Source organism: Crocodylus porosus, unplaced genomic scaffold, assembly GCF_001723895.1.
Source record: "Crocodylus porosus isolate Cpor-Errol unplaced genomic scaffold, CroPor_comp1, whole genome shotgun sequence".
NCBI lineage: Eukaryota > Metazoa > Chordata > Crocodylia > Crocodylidae > Crocodylus > Crocodylus porosus.
The window spans coordinates 39771392-39779506 of NW_017728886.1; positions in this window are offsets into that span (position 1 = coordinate 39771392).

Consider the following 8115-nt stretch of genomic DNA (forward strand, 5'->3'; position numbering starts at 1 on the left):
GGCCCCATGAAAATGTTAATGTAAGTAGAAGGCCCGAACAAGAGGGCATAAGTGAAAGGCCCAGGGAGGGGGCATGAGCACATAAGTTGAAGCCCCAGGTAGGGGACAGAAAGGCCAGGGTAAGTCTATGGATGCTTGAGGCCAAGACCCCAGTAAGTCCTCAGACACTGTGAGGCCGAGTTTTGGGACAGAGGTTAAGAACTTAATTTGGATGCCATCTGTGAGGCATGGGACACAGTACAGGGAAGGTCGGAGCAGTGTTAAACAACTTAGGCATCATGGCATAAAATGGGCAGCCTCCCATATTTATATCAGTTTCAAACAACAAGTTGTGGCAGGAAAGACAGGGCAGACTGCCTTAGACAGGTGGGCAGGCCGACATTGAGACTCAGTACTGAGATGGCCCCCTGTCACACTAAGGTAAAATGGTTATTAATAAAAAGTATATAATTTATTCTTATAAAGTTAAGCCACCGCAAACTTGACAGTGTCTTGACAGAAATGAAAGAGATGCCTATCATTGCTTTATACCTCAGAGTCTCAAAGAATATAATATGTTTATGTTTTCATTGATTATTTTATTAAATAAAGTGTGCAGGCTAATTGAATAAATTCTAGGAGATTTCTTACTTCTATCACCTTAGGATAACTTCAAATGTCAAAGATAAGAGCACCCTAAGACTAGTTTTCAAAATGTGGCTGGCAAACTACTGGTTGTCCACAAGGATAAGGGCCCCATGAGCATCTTTGGTTTAGACCAAGCTTCTCGCTATGAGAAAGGTATGAGCTGCTCTGTAAGAAATGTTGAGATTTGACAGAGGTAAATTGGCCACAGAAATTTTGTAAATAGAGTTCTAAGTGATAAAGTACCTAGATGTAACAAACTCAGAAATAAAGCAAAATATAAGTTCATAAAGTTGTAACTTTGCATACTATTTTTCTTTACACTGTATAAGTTGCAAGTATACTTGAAGTGGTAAATTGCAAAACCAAGAATCATGAACTCAAGAAGCAAACAAACAGACCTTTATAGAAAGCAGGGCCCTTTGTATACAAGAAACTATTTTGGTAGGATATGACTGTTATCTCAAGAACACAAACCATGCAAAATATTTGTTTTAATAAAAGACTACATTGCATTAAAATGTAAAGTTGTCCTACATAGGACAAAAGAGTGCACTACCAAAGTCATTAACCATGTCACAGTGTACCCACTTGTCATGAAAAGTCTATAGTTTAAACTTATTTGAAAGGTGCTACAGGCTTCCTTACAAAAAGCACCTTCTCTACAATGCTGTAGAGTCTTCAAACCTTAAGAAAAAAAACTTTGATGGTTGGTGACAAAAGATGGTGATTCCTTTGATGTAACTCATTTCTTCTCAGTAGTGTAAACCCTATTTGCTACTTCATAGATTCATAGAAATTAGGGGCTGAAAGGGACCTTACAAGATCATCAGGTCTAACCCCCCTGCTGTAAGGCAAGAAAGACTACTGAGGTCCAATGACCCCAGCGAGGTGTGCGTCCAGTTGTCTTTTGAAAATCTCCAGGGAAGGTGACTGTACCACCTCTGGGGGGAGTCTATTCCACACTCTAGACACATGAACCATAAAGTTTTTCTTTATGTCTAATATGAAGCAATCTCCTATCAGTTTATGAACATTATTCCTAGTCTTCCCATGGGGTGCCTTGATGAACAGATGATCCCCTAACCCCTGTTGTACGCCCTTTATATACTTAAGGGCTGCCACCAAGTCCCCTCTGAGTCTTCTCTTTTCAGCCTGTCCTCATATGGTCTGTTCCACAGACCTCTAACCTTTTGTCTGGCCCTCCTTTTGACTCTTTCCAGCTTCTTTACATCCTTCTTGAAGTGCAGCATCCCAAACTGGACACACTACTCCACCTGCAGCCTCACCAATGCTGAGTAGAGTGGGAGGATGACATCCTTAGTCTTGCTTGTGATGCATTAATTGATGCATGCCCAAGTGTCATTCACTTTGCCGGCTATAGCATCACATTGGTGGCTCACGTTCATTTTGTGGTCAATCATGACCACAAGGTCTCTTTCAATTGTGGTGCAGGCTAGGGTAGCACCACCGAGCCTGTAAGTATGTTGTAGATTATTTATCCCCAGATAGAACACTTCACATTTCTTGGCATTGAACAGCATCAGGTGCAGATCCACCCACTTTACAAACCTGTTCTGGTGAGCCTGTATCCTCAGCTTGTCTTCCAGCATGACGGCACTGCCTCATAATTTGGTGTCATCTGCAAATTTTACCAGTATGCTTTCCACACCCATATGCAAATTGTTGATGAAATTGTTGAAAAGCACTGGTCTGAGTATTGAGCCTTGGGGGATGCCACTGGTCACCTTTCACCATGTAGACTCAGTTCCATCTATTAACACTCTCTGGGTCTGACCTTGGAGCCAGTTTCCCAACCACTGGACTATGAAGTTGTTGAGGCCACAGTTTCTCAATTTAACCATGAGGACATCATGGGAGACCAAGTCAAAGGCCTTTTTGAAATCCAAGTATACGACGTCGACCTACTCTCCCTTATCCAGGTGGCAAGTTACCTGATCATAGAAGGAGATGAGGTTGGTCAGATATGAGCTGTCTGTTGTTGGCTTATAAATGATATTTAAAGGTTTGCTTTTGGGGAATTGGCTTATAGGTATAGATACATGCATAAAAATGGTTCAGGATGGGCAGCAGGGTTTAATTGATTTCTAAGAAGCTTGGGTCTGACACACAGTTTCTCACAGCCCTGAAGGTAGACAGGCTGTCTAACACAACAAGGCGAACAAGGACACAGTCTGGAAAACAGAATGAACATGTACTACACTACCCAGAACATAAGATAAAGTGGCACCAGCTAACACAGCCACAGAAGAGGGGCCTGAGTCCTGGTTTTGGGGGAGCAGACCAAATTAAGAGAAGGTCTGAGAAGGACCAAATTAGTATGCATGCATGTGATGAGCTATGTGGATGTATGACAACCACACAGAGCAACCAACCAGTAATAGCCATGGATGATGAGTCATCAAGAGGGAAGGAGAATACAAAAGCAGATTTGAGAGTAACAAAGGGTCCCACCCTGTCCCTCCTCCTTCTCCTCCCTGAGAGGGCCCCCTCCATCCCCATCCTCCAGGAAGGATCCCTGAGGCCACCATGGACAGAGGGCACACCACCAGCCTGTCTCATCTACCCAACTGGAGGTGGGTGGGGTATGGGCCTCAGCATCTCACCTCCAGACTATTGACATCTGACACCAAAGAGAGAGCTTCAGAGTGAAGACTGTGTCCTGGCCAGATGTACTTTGACTCTGAAGACAGCCCTAGACTTTAGTATATATATAGAACTGCTTGATTGTTTATTTTCTGTTATCACTGTGTATCAGTAAATGTGCCTATTATAGAGTGGAAAGGTTGTAGTCAGTCTGAGGGTGGGTCCCCCTCTCCTCTCCCACTCTTCCCTCTGCCAGAACAAGGCCTCTGGGTTCTACGTCCAGAGCCAACACCCATAACAAGGCCATGTTGGCTGTCTTTTAGAATATTGCTTTCTGTTAGCCTACTGATCAATTCTTTGATAAATTTTTCCAGGATTTTTCCAGGCATTGGTGTCAGACTGATTGGACTATAATTCCCTGGGTCCTTCTTCCTTTCTTTCTTAAAGATAGGCACCACATTGGCCTTCTTCCAGTCTTCTGGCACCTCACCTGAGCACCATGAGTTCTCAAATAACTTTGCCATCAATTGTGTGATGATGCCACCCAGTTCTTCCAGCACTCTTTAGTGTAGTTCATCCGGTCCTGCTGACTTGTAGATATCCAGCCTCTCTAGATATTCCCTCACAAGATCTTCACTGATTATAGGTGGGTGATCACTCCCACTTTGTCCATCCTGCTTCCCATCAGGCAAGTTAATATCCTTGGTCTGGTGGAATACCAATGCAAAATATTCATTTAGGAGTTCAGTTTTCTCCTGAGTGTTGGTTGTCAGCTGTCCCATTACATTCAGCAGGTGTCCCACATTTCCCTTATTTTTTTCCTACTGCCTATGTGTCTAAAGAAAGACTTTTTATTGTCTTTGATTTCTGTTGCCAGTTTGTATTCAGTTTCTGCCTTTATTTTTCTAATCTGCTCCCTAGAAGTGCGGGCCATTCCTGTGTACTCCTCTCTGGGGGTAATTCCCAGCTTCCATCTCTTATAGGCTTCTCTTTTGACCTCCCTAAGGAGCCGGGGGTCCGTACTGAGGGGGGGGGGGGCGCTCCAAGCCCTTTTGCTACCTTTCTTATGAACAGAAATGGACTTCCTTTGAACTCTAAAGTGAAAAAAAGCCTAATTTCTTTAGCTAGTTAGTTAGTGCATGTATATGCTGCCCTATCCAAAGTAGGCTCAGGGTAGCTTACAATAAATACCACAATATATGAAAAAAAAAACCAGAGTCCCCAAATGGCACTTTAAAACCTTAAAAACCCCACCCTCTCCCATTTTACTGCCTCTCACCCAGGAGAGCATTCTCTCCCTGGGTTATATAGGATTTTTTTTTTTAAACAGGATATTTAATACAGAGCTTACTCTGATGTGTTTCTTATGTGGATTGTGAAATAGTTTATATATAATATAGTAAGATCACTTAATGTTAGAAGTGGTTAGTAACTCAAGAATCCATATGAATATAGACCATGTATATTAGTTTATTGTTTAGCAAAGCTCAAGCAACTCTTAAGGTACATACAGGGGTTACATTTAAATTGAATTAGCCAGGGTTAGGTTAATCTAAACATCCAGTCATGCAGGCATGCGGAAGGCTTAAATCACACCTAAAATAGTGTGCCAAATCTAAGTTACCTCACCTGAGGAGGTGCTTTAACTTAGATTGGGGTAACCAGATCTTGATCTAAGAAAGTTTAACTTGATTTCACGAATACCCATACACATTTTCAGCACAGCCCCAAGGCGGGAAAAGCCCGACCACTCACCCCAGCCCCAGGACTGTGCTATTCACACACCCCACCCTCCCAACTCCAGGCTATTTTTCGCCTCCCAACTGGGCAACACCTGCCATTCCCCACCCCCCACACACACACAGACCTGCTAGCCCCCCCTCAATCCCATCAACCCCCCAGATTCACCAAAACCCCTCACTACAGATCTGCTAACTCTCCCTTAATCCTACCACCCCTTCCCCCACCCTGAGTGACTTGCACTGATTTCCCCACATGGCTCCCAGCACCAGCAAAGAGCTGCTTTCTCTGCTTCATGCAGCTTAAAGCTAGGTATGTGGAAGAACAGGTTGCCAAACTAAGGATGAGAGCTACCTCTCCAAAGATGGTTAAAAAGAAGAGAATGTCTTCTTTTATAGCTGTTCAAAGTAAAGATGCTTTAAGCTTAAAAAAAAAAATTGAGATTTTAGAAACTTTTTCTATAAAAGAGCAGATTGGATTTAGTTGAACCAGAATTTCTACTCCTTTTAAGCCCTGTGCGACAGAGGCCAACTCAGGGCCAGTCACCATACTGACCACACTTCTGTCTAGGGCAGTCTGTCCCACCTCACCTGCCATGACTTGTTCTAATAAACTTGATGTACAATACGGGTGGTTGCCCATTTAATGCCCTGATGTCTAAGGCATTACACATGGCTCTGACCTTCCCTATACCATGTCCCATGGCTTGCAGATGGCATCCACTATGTGGCTTTGGCCCCATGCTAGGGCCCAAAGTCTGGTGTTCAAACCCCAACTAGATTCCTCCTAATCAGGTGGACTCAGTCCCCGCCATCATGCAGAGCTGTCAGCTCCGTAGACCTCTTTACCTCTCAGGTGTGGCTCCCCTCTGTGACCTTTGGCCACACCAGCCCTGGCCCACCTCCAGACCAGTCAGAACCCCAGGTCCCTTGGTTCTGGGCATCCCTCACAGTGGGCACTCTAGTCCTTTTCACCATCCTGGTCCTGTCCCCAGCATTGACCACTCAAGGGTTTTGTCTAGGCTCTTATGCTGCTCACCCACTCCCTCTCACATAGCTCTGCCTTCTTCTGCGACACCCCCTCACTGGAGCCAACACTCTGCCTTCATAAAGGGGCCTCAGGGTCTTACACCCTACGGACTCAGGTGCCTCTGCCTAGGTATGCCTGGCCTCACTACCTATTACCTCCCATGGGCACAGGTGTCTGGTGGCATGGCTGGCTCTACTGCCTACTCTACTTTCCACTGGGTAGTGGGGGCTGGGGTTATAAGGCACCCCCTACCTGCCTTTCACCAGGGAGGCAACTGGCTTGGCATTTCTGGAGAACTACCCCACTGCAGGCAGTCCCACTGGGCCATCCTTCCCCATCAGGGTGCAGTTTTTAGTCATACCCAGGACCAGGAGCCTCCTGCCATCCGCACAGCTCCTGCTCTTACCTTCAAGGATGTTCTGAGCAGCAGCTCAGCAGGATGGTAGTCCTCCAGCTGTCAGCAGTAGACCACCTCCTCAGTCCTGAGGGCTTGGATCTAAAATGGAGGTTGACCAGCCCCCTCCTCCAATCCCAGGGCCCTCCTGTGGTCATGTGACCACCTTATTACTCTGGCACACACCTGGCTGCCCTGATGCCTGCTCTAGCCCTTAAAGTGGCAGGCTTCCTGCTTCCATGCAGTTCTGGAAGGAGGGGGTTATAAAAAACTGCCTAAATTAAAATCTTTGTACTCCTTTCCTCAACTTCACATCACTCATCATAGATCATTCAGTTTGTCTCTACAGACAAGACACCTGAGAAGAAAGCAGACACAGAGCAGCATCAAGAGGAAGGAACTTTGCAGTTTAAACTACATCATAACCAGGATTCAATACATATTAGTGAGACAAAGTTGGAAAGTAATTACATTAAACTTTTCTTTTAATGATTTTAATGGGATGTTGAAGGACTTGTAATTTAAGACAGGAACAGCCATTAGACCATGAATTCCTGGAGAGGAAACAAATACCAGGCTTTCTCTTCATTCCACTAAATCCTTATTTTCTCCCTTGCCAAAATCAGAGATGCCATGTAACATATTGGCCACCATTGTTCCCCTGCTCTACCTGTGGCAGATTAGGGTGTTATATTTTGTGTTATCAGGGTTGACTGCCTAGTAGCGAAGAGGTTGTACAATGGATTAGTAAGAAATGGTTTGGATAGGAATGATCCTGCCTCAGGCAGGAGCTTGGACTAGATGATCTCTGGCTGTTTCTTCCAGCCCCACGTCTCTATAACTGGTGATGACTAGTTAATCACTGTCATTCCAACTACAACCTTTAGAATATATTATGACCCTTTGTGATATTCTTGTGGTACAGAGCATAGGATCTGGGCAGCTACAAATTTATCTGGCATAAGCATTCTCTTAACTGCTATCTAGCCCAAGGTGAAGAGAAAAAGTAGGAGCAGGGCTCTGTCCAGTTGGGAATAGTCACCAGTTGTCTCATTTTTATGGAACAAACTCTACATTGAATAACTGTCCCAAGCCCTTTTCTTTATATAGGTAGACTGGCAAAACACGGTGGGAGAGAGAGGGAGAAGGAGACTGCCTCATTTTTTGGTATAGAGTTTCTTAATTGTGGCCCAAGAGACCCAGGCCACAATCCTAGTCTTTCTAGTCTAAACTTACCTGCTGATATTGCTAATAATTATGTGCACTTCACTATCCTTATAACACCTTGATGTTATCATACTTTATGACTTCCATGTAGATAAATTCTTAGTCATAGCACATTTAAAGCACCATGCCACATATGCATTTAGCTATCTTGTCTATAAGCACTGTGTTAACAGTTATAGATTCATAGATTCATAGATGTTAGGGTTGGAAGGTACCACGATAGATCATCGAGTTGCAACCCCCTGCATAGGCAGGAAAGTGATGGGTTCAGATGACCCCAGCCAGATGCCTATCTAACCTTCTCTTGAAGACCCTAGGGGAGAGCACCACCTCCCTTGGGAGCCCATTCCAGATTTTGGCCACTCTAACTGTGAAGAATTTCCTCCTAATGTCCAGTCTAAATCTGCTCTCTGCTAGCTTATGATCATTATTTCTTGTAACCCCCAGGGGCGCCTTGGTGAGTAGAGCCTCACCAATTCCCTTCTGCACCCCCA